This window comes from Leptonychotes weddellii, chromosome 4 (genome assembly GCF_054177405.1).
Source record: "Leptonychotes weddellii isolate Sample4059 chromosome 4, ASM5417740v2, whole genome shotgun sequence".
NCBI lineage: Eukaryota > Metazoa > Chordata > Mammalia > Carnivora > Phocidae > Leptonychotes > Leptonychotes weddellii.
In genome coordinates, this window is record NC_138372.1 from 94,300,920 (window position 1) to 94,310,234 (window position 9,315).

Genomic DNA, 9,315 nt, shown 5'->3' on the forward strand with positions numbered 1-9,315 from the left:
GAAAAACAATGTTGAGGAAAAAATTGCAAAAGGATACATACAGTACAATTCTATTTATGTAAGATTTCCAAAACTGTACGTTGTTTGTGTATATATAATATGCATAAAACATGAAACTGAATGATAGATAGCAAATCAGGCCAGTAGTCATTTCCCAAGAGGAAAGGGGAAAGGATGCAGGTAGGACTTTGCTGTATCTAACATTATATCTTAAACAGAATAAGAGATCTAAGACAAATATGACAAAATGTTAACATCCATTAAATTTGGGTTATGGACTTAAAAATGTCTTGGATTTTTTTGCCCTGGACTTTTCTAAATATTCAAAGTATCTCATTATTCAAAATTTTAAGATTAAGAAAGGGCCAGGTGACTGGAAAAACAGTGGAATCATTAACCCAAAAATAATAGTCAGGAGCTAGATAGTTTCCCTAAACTTTCAGGGAACACTTGGTTAGTTCAGCTCTCAACTGAACAGGATTCTTCATATCCCTCAGAGCGTGCACAGAAGGCACTCAGGAACAGGGTGGGGTGAAGGCTGACAGATAAGGACAAGAAGCAAGTTTTTACTGCCATCTTAAATCAGATATCCGAGGGGAGTGACGACCACGATCCCACACAACATAAATGCCAGTGTAACCAAGTCATCTCCCCCTCAAAAAAGCCAAGGAAACTTCCAGTTACATAGGAATTCAGATAAAGACTCACTGTGAGTAGTTATGCTATGCCTCCTCTCTCCCCCACTCTCCCCCAAACACTCACAAACAAAAACAAAATGTACCCTTGCCCACTTGACAAAGAATTAAAAATTGGCAATTCTGCTAAAGTGGACAGTTTCCAAACCAAGGCCCGTCTCTGGAGAAGACGTGGACAGAACCCAGAGAAAAGAGTAAAGAAATCACAACTCAGTTAAGTTTTGAGGAAGACTTATCAATGGAAGGTACCCATCCTTCCACATCCCCTTGTGTCCCAACTTTCCCCAGGGGAGTCTAAGAACCTCTTAAGATATCCTCCTATCCTGTCCTGTTCTTCTCCAGCAAAATGACTAAAACACAAAACCCAAACTCTCAGTTAGCACTTTAAACCCAAACAATTTCCCTTCACAAAAACCCAATGAAGGGGCGCCTGCTTGGCTCAGTCAGTAGAGCATGCAACTCTTGATCTAGATGTCATGAGTTCAAGCCCCACGTTGGGCCTAGAGCTTGCTTTAAAAAAATTTTTTAAAAAAATTATAAAAACCCAGTAAAATTAAAAACACAGGAAAGGAAGCTTTAGAATACAAGTGTAATGATAAATCTGGTCTTTTTAGATAAATATCCTTTTTGTGGGTAACCAATTTATCCAAGCCTATTTCTTCTACCAAAGTTTCACTGGCACAATTTAAAATTAAGTTTAAAAGAAAAGAACTTGAAGGGAATTTAGCAAGAGAGATAATTACATCTGCACACTCAGTAAAACAAATACCTTGACATTCTTCTACAACTGCATCATTATCTCAGATGAATAATCCTAACATCCTATTCACTCCACTCCAGGGCACCCAACTGCCTCAAGTCAGAAGTCCCTATTCCCTGAGGTACTCTCAGGGCAGATCTTCCTCAGTCAGACCTGGGATTTAAAATGCCATTGTTCACTTCGGACTGGTAAAAAACGACAATGGGAGGGAATGTCTTCTAGCACAATGCAGTGTGGCAGAATGTAACAAACACTGGAATGGGACTTGAGAGAATCAGAGAGGTGAAATGACATTTATTAACCTCCAACCACATTATAGCCACTGGAGATTGAATTCCAGACGAAGCTATCACAAAACTACTTCTGTGATCCTGAGTAAATCTCAGGTATGCCCTTTGAAAATGAATGGGAGACTAAGAAACAGTCCCTGTAGTTCTCTGATTCCATGAGTCTACAAACACGATCACTTAATAAGAAATGCGTTACCGTTAAGCATAATAAAGGTATTTTAAAAGCCTTTTGCTCTGTTCTTCTCCAATGTAACCCCCCTACACCACTGACAAAATAATCTTTCTACAACGTGAAATTTACATCCCCCCCCATGCTTAAAAACCCTGAAATGCTCATCATACTGCAGCACAAACTAAAGCTGTGCATGATCAGTCTTACCTACTTCTCCAGCCTCATCCCTGCCCTCCAACCCTGTCCTTCAGCCACAATCATTACTTAAAAGTTACCTGAAGAAGTCGGGCTGTTTCGTTCCTTTAAGCTTTTGTTCATGTTGTTTTCTCAGCCTGGAGTGTACTTCTTAAGGGTACACCCTTAACTCATCTTTCAAGACTCATCTCAAATGTCATCTCCTCTGGGAGGCACTTTCCAACCTCTGCATGCCCAAGGCAGAACTGACCTTTAGGCCCCTACTATCCCCCCTACATTCTTCTATGGCAACAATTACCACACTTCATGACATCTATGTATTTATGCATCTGTCTCCTCCCCCTGGACCCGTAACTCCTTGCAGGTAGAAACCTTGTCTGACTCATCTGTTTCCTCAGTGCCTAAAACAGTGCTTACAAGGTAAGAGACATTCAAGGGATGTTTGCTGGCATTGGGAGGAAAGGAACAGAAAACAAGAAAGGATAAGGAAGAAGTCAATTAAGATGGCCCGAAGAGTACAGAATAGTGTTTATCACTACCACTATCTCCAGCCTTTTGCTCTTTCCCTAAACTCTAATCTTCAGAGAGCTTATTCATTCCCTTGGCTACAGCTACCACATCCATGCTGATGAACCACAAAACCACACTTCCAAAAGTATTAACCTCAGCCTCTACTCTCTACCAGCTTCAGGTTCATCTCTGACAAATGGATCAGCTTTCTCTTGGGCATTTCATTCCCACTTCATTCTCTTGGGCGTTTCATTCTAATACCTCTCAAACTGAACTCATCAAATTCCTCTAAAAAATGAGGAAACCTTCCTAACTTCCTTATCTCAGTGTCTCAGAAACCCAAGCTTACAATGTCATAGTCATACTTGATGGATCACTCTCCTTCATCTGCTACATCCAGTCCTCACTGACTTTAATTTTTCCTTCAAAATCTTTTTTCCCCCCTCTTTCTCTCCTTATCCCACCCACCCCCCAACAACTCTAGCTCAGGTCTCATCACCTCATACACCCCAGGAGCCAATCCCCCTTCCCTCCCGGCCCACCTGTTTCCTACTATCATATATTACTATCCTCCTCAAAAATTCACAGTGGTTCACTATTTTCTATCATTTAAAATCTCAACTTATAAGCCTGCCTCTTAAGACCCCTCTAAAACATAGCTCCAAACCAACCAAACCACCTCTTCCGCTACTATTCACTGCTACTCAGGTCAGTCTCACCACTGCCCCAAGAACACCCAAGCCTGGTCCAGGCTTTTGCTTGATCGCTCTCAGCTCCAAAATGAAATGATTTTGTTGTTGTTGCTATTTGCTTCATCTTCACCCCTTGTACCTGATACAATTTTATTTTTTTCAGATCTGGAATAAGTTACAATTCCTTTGTGATAGCATTCATAACTACCTGAGTGCTTTTCTCCCCAAATACATATGGTACGAAGTCTATACTATGCAATCAATAATATAATTTCTCATTTTCTTTGTTTTATTTGTCTGGCATAATAGAGGTTCAATGGGTATTCACTCCTTCCCATACTCCTTACTCCCAACTAGACAGTAAACTCTTCAAGGGCACAAAATCATCATTTTTCCTAGTCCTCCACAGTACCTAGCATAAAACTGAACTCAAAGCAGGTCACCAAAAATAATATAGTAATTTTTCCTATCCAAAACTATTTCTTAGAGAAATAAAAAGATAAGACATAATCCTAAAAAACACAGTTGAAAATTACCCTGAACTAAACTGTATAAATTAAGATTCCTGACTTCCACCTCTGATTTCCACTCAAAAATACTACAATCTCCTGACTCAAGAGGTAAATAATAATCCTGTGCTCATGACATCATAAGCACATAGTTTGGTAATGACTGTGAGAAGGTAGGGGGTAGGCAGGGATGAAGGAAAACAAGTCAACTGAAAGAACAAGCATGTGATCTTTTGTTTATTAAATGTGAACACTGCTCCTCATTCCTTTTTTTTTTTTTTTTTAACTGGCCATATTTTCAAACAACTTTAGTTCAGGAGGAAAAAAACCTGACAGTTTTTTAGCAGAGCTACTATCTGGAAGAGCCTCTACAAAGCCCAAGTCCTCTGAAAAAGCCACCTTCATCTTCAACAATGCAACATAACACAATAGGATTCCTCCAGATACTGTGAGTAAAGACTCATTCTAACTACAACATAGGCATCATCTATAAATCGCTTAGGCATAAGGCAAACAGCCCAAGTAGCCACATTGGACCTGTACAGATTTTGAAAAGAAATTGGTCTTCATTAACATCCTCATATAATCCAGTCTTAATTATCCATAAATGGATTATCCAATTTACAGGATATCTGAGGCATAATCTTTAAACCAAGTTTGACTGTTCTTCACCAACAGTATACCCTCCTCACCACCAGGTAATATAGGCTTAGAAATGCAAATTCATTTCAACATCAGTACGATCCTCAAAACATTAAAATAAATCTGGCTTAAAAAAATGATGCATTTTCAAACCAAGAAATTTTAATACTAAATTCTGAATTACTTATACTACTATACCCTACAATACCAGAGATAACTGAAAGGTAAACGCACTTAAAACATGATACTGTCCTTACCATTAAGTTCTTGAGGATAATCCAGCCACAGCCCACAGGCTATGTGAGACAGACACAAACAGAGCTCAGCATAGTGAGTAAGGTGAGTAAGGTGTGTGAATACAAAAACTTCTACAAGGAATCCTATGTCTCCTGGGTGATCCCTTTAGGCCAAGATGGTCCAGAAGAGAAACCAAAGAGTTAGAGTATACCGGTGCCTGCCTGACTCCTTGCCCCTGAGTTCCTGGACCAGAAGGCTCAATACTTCTCATTAAATCCATCCTTTGTTCAAGGATCTACAATGACTCTATTGACCCTTCCATCAACACCCAAGAGTCTGGCCTCTGAGTCCCCTCCACCCTCTTGCCTGTTCTACGCATGACTTGACCACCCACATTCTCTCCAGTCCCTCTCATTTATTCCCCCAACAAACACAACTTAGTCATTCATACCATCACTGCACACTGTACATTCCATACTTTCTGCCTGAAGATGTTATATTTTCTTTTACTCTTAACACAGAATAGCTATTTCATTTACTTGAATGCTCACACATATTTCATAGATAAGGATGGACAAGTAAATTGTCCAAATCACATAGTCGAGACTTAACCAAGTTCTACCTAACTCCATTGGCCATGCCTCTTTATGACTCTAATCCACAGCCTCCAAGTCCATTTCAAATTTTGCTGATTCAGAAGTCTTCCCTAATTAATTTCACAGACTCTGTTACTTCCCAAGTTTCCCAGCCTTTACATATTCCATTTGTAGCCCACTGAACTTGGTTTTGTTTATATGCTGTGTCCTAATGTTAAAGCTTATAACAGTGTGCCTTCCCATTTATATACACCACCTTCCACAACCCTACCCCTGTCCCAAGAGCAAGGACACTTGTTTTTATATCTTTTCTATCTTTCCAAAGCCTGTCACTGGAGCTTGGAGACAGCTTCATCGGCAAGAGTGTTCAATCATTATTCAGCAAGGATTCTTTACTTTAAAAAAAAACAAAAAAACAAAAACAGGGGCGCCTGGGTAGCTCAGTCAGTTGACCATCTGACTCTTGGTTTCAGCTCGGGTCATGATATCAGGGTTGTGAGATCGAGCCCCGCATCAGGCTCTGTGCTCAGCGTGGAGTCAGCTTGAGATTCTCTCTCCCTCTCCCCCTGCCACTCCCACTCATGCTCGCACTCTCTCTCTAATAAATACGTGAATCTTAAAAAAAAAAAAAAAAGACAAGAAAACTTGATTCTATCATATTAAAAAATCAACTGAATTTAGGCATTCATAAAACTGCCCTGCATCCATATTCCAGTTATACAGATTTTAATTATCTGAATTTATCAGGGGCTGTTGAGAAGATTTCACAGCTCCTAAGTTTCCACAGGGAAGACACTGCTGAAGCCACACTTCAAAGCACTGTCTCAGGATCTTCCCTTAATGGGATGAATGTCTGGGGTCAAAGAGGAGGTACTCCTTACAAGGAGCCTCACAAGGATCTGCCAGGATCCTAGCATGCTTAAGCATCCTTGAGAAGCTCGAAAACTTTACAACTGGCCCTCAGTGCCCCCATAACAATCTGAAATTTTATTTTTAATACTGTTACTCCATCATGATTTACTTGGTCACATATATTGAATCTCAAACCCCAAACAACCCCTTCTGAGAAACAGGAATAGTGCTAGACTATTAGGCTGCCGTAGGCTTATTCTTACTTATTCAGCTGCTTCAATTCCCACCCCACCAGGCACCAAATAATGAATGTAGGGGAAGGTGATAGAAATAAATACATTTTCTGCCTGGAAGCTCTTTTCTTTTCTTATACTCCTAACAAAGAATAACTACTTCATTTGCTTGGATGCTCATACATATTTTATAAATAAGGATGGAGAAGTAAATTGTCCAAGGTCACATAGTAAATGCCATAATCAAGATTTGAACCAAGTTCTATTTAACTCCATAGCTCATGCCTCTTTATGACTCTAATCCACAGCCTCCAATTTTGCTGATTCTGAAATCTTCCTTAATTTATCTCATTGATATAAATAGAATTTCCCAGACATCACTAATATTGGCATCAACCGACACACAAATTAAAACAATTATTAATAGTCAACAGACTCTGGGAAGGCGTTTCTGATTTTTAAAAATCTGGTTTTACCCTCCAAATTAAATCTTTTTTCAACAGGGGTCCCCAGAAGTAGGAGATTAAGGAAGTAAAGCTTCAGGAATATTTCCAAGTTGTTGGTGACCTAACTCCACCAAGTCCAACTAACAATTACCATTCATTACTGTTCAGCCTGCCTTATACAAGTCAGCAGACAGCCATTTCCCTGGCAAAGGTTTACATTTTTTTTCCACAAAGGAGTCTCTGGCATTAAATGAAAGGGATAAGTCAAGTCAGGCAAAAACAAAAAATTAGTAATAGTTTGGAAATTATCTTCCTTCCATCTTTCCTTCCTGTTTGGATGCTTAATGCCCAAAGTGGATTTCTGTTCAATTCTAAATTATTCATGTTAATGGATAATCATCAGCAGAAAGGTGCTGATAATCCAAAATGGAAAAAAAATCGAAAAATAATCTATTTCAGTTTTGGAAGATCTTTTCAGCATATTTACCTTCTCAATTATTCCTAGCATGAGCTAACACTTGTATTCATTTGCGATCACTAAGTACATAGTAACTGGCCACTTACTCAGGGAGGTGCTCTGCGGCATGCAGGGTAGCTAGTGGAAATTAGAACAAGACTGGTATTCACACTCCAGATGAGCAACATCAATTTCATTTATTTTACAGTGCTGTTCAGCCTTCAAAATATCAATGGACTAGCACAGCAGGTTGGCTCCTAAACTTTAAAAGAACTGTTCAGAAGAACAATGAGGACAAAGAGTATAATTGTTTGCCTATAATGTATTCATTTGTAAATTATGCACAGCAAATGGTTAATTAGAAGTCTGAGTGTCCCTAGTCACCCAGCATAAGTTCCTGCTGTCTTCTCCACCCCAACAGGAATGCAGTCTCGTTCACTAGGAAAGAAATTTTCTAAATGTTTTTCAAAATTCTGGGATTTGCTATCTATCTTTTTGGACTAGCCTTACCACTACCTCTTCTTGTCCTTTTCTACCTTAGAAATAGATTCTGAAAGACAAAGGGATCCAACCTCCTCAAGGACCTCCTAAATATACAGTATGACAAGCCAAAGACTGAAAAATTACCAGCTTCTGGTTGTTCTCAAAAACATTTTACACAGTTATAAAAATATGAGGAAAAAAAAAGTCAAAGTCCTGCTAATTCTTGCTTTTGCATTTATGAAAAGGAACCCCCCTGAAAAGTGTGGGGGAGACTCTTTTACATAAAATTTCACCAGTCCACTTCTTTCAACTTAATTTCTGTATCTGTATTGTGCCCAGAGGAACCGCCTAGGTTAGACAGACTACCTAGACGAGAGGGAGGGAGTGGGGGAGGGAGACGGAAAAAGACTCAGGGAGACTCAGGGAGACTCAGAGAGACTCAGAGCTCTGGTCCCTGTGAGCCGACAAGCTAAAAATACGCCGGCCCAGTAAACAAATCCCATTCCATCCCGACCGGAGCCACACCGTTAACCTAGTAATTATGAGAAGAGGAGTGAGATCACGCAGACCCCGGCTTACTCATCAGCAGCTTCTAAAGTTTCCATCGGCTCATGGCAACTTTTCTTTTTTCTTAAGTTCATAAGCCTGCCCTAGAATCAATCTCTCTCTCTCTCTCACACACACACACACACTTTTTCGCTCCCTTCCTCCATTACTGGGCGCACCTCAGTTTGGCTACCTATAGGGGAGAACAAGCTTGTTTTCTTTTCGTTGTACTTTTATACTGAGACTTTACAATGAACTTTATCCTACTATGGGGGTAGGACGGGCGGGGGGTAGCCTGCACTCTGAACCACCTTAAAACTCCACCACCCCTCCCCGAAAGTCTCGCTGACAAGGGGGGGACCGTCCAAACTGCCCAGCACAGCTCAGGAAGGGAGGCCGGGAACGGGGGTGGGGGCTAGGAACGCGGGACGCAGGTGAAAGGGAGGAGTAACGGCGAAAAGGTCGGGACGAAGCAAGGCACAGTCGGGGCGTGGAGGGGGTGCCGGGAGGCAGTGGCTCTGGGAGAAATATAATCAGAAAGGAGAAGGGGGACAGTGGAGATCAGAGGGTCAGAGTTTGGGAGTCTGAAGAGGCGGGAGGGACGGGAGCAGACGGGGGGAGGGTGACAGGGCAGGGGGCTCCGTTACCCTCGCGGCTCCCGGGGCAAGGCCCTAGGCCGGGGCGGAGCGCGGGGCCCGGCCGCCTCTCCTCATTCCTCGGCTGTGACCCCGGGGTCCGGCTGGCCCCTCCCCCGACGACGATGGAGGCGGAGGCGGTGGCGGAGACTGCGACCGCGGCTGTTGCTCCGCACAGGATCAGGAGCTGGAGCCAGACGGCACTGATCACGACTGGCCTCCCCCAGTGGCTTTTTGCCTGCTCCACACCCCGTCGCCACTCCGACTCAGGCGGCTGGTTCAGGATCGGTGGCTTTCGGCCGTCCGGCCGGAAACTAGCGCCAGTTTCCGGCCGGAGCGGGTTGGTGGTGACACCTAAGCCGCCC

At 41.9% G+C, this 9,315-nt stretch overlaps 1 protein-coding gene across 1 annotated transcript in view; it reads right to left on the reverse strand.

The window, feature by feature from the left end:
- OTUD7B (OTU deubiquitinase 7B) overlaps positions 1-9,272 on the reverse strand; it is a 56,909-nt gene extending 47,637 nt beyond the window's left edge. Inside the window, exon 1 of the mRNA XM_081815859.1 lies at positions 8,963-9,272. The gene's annotated coding sequence lies outside the window, so the exon portion shown is untranslated. The remainder of the gene's footprint in view (positions 1-8,962) is intronic.
- Between the last annotated feature and the right edge of the window lie 43 nt (positions 9,273-9,315).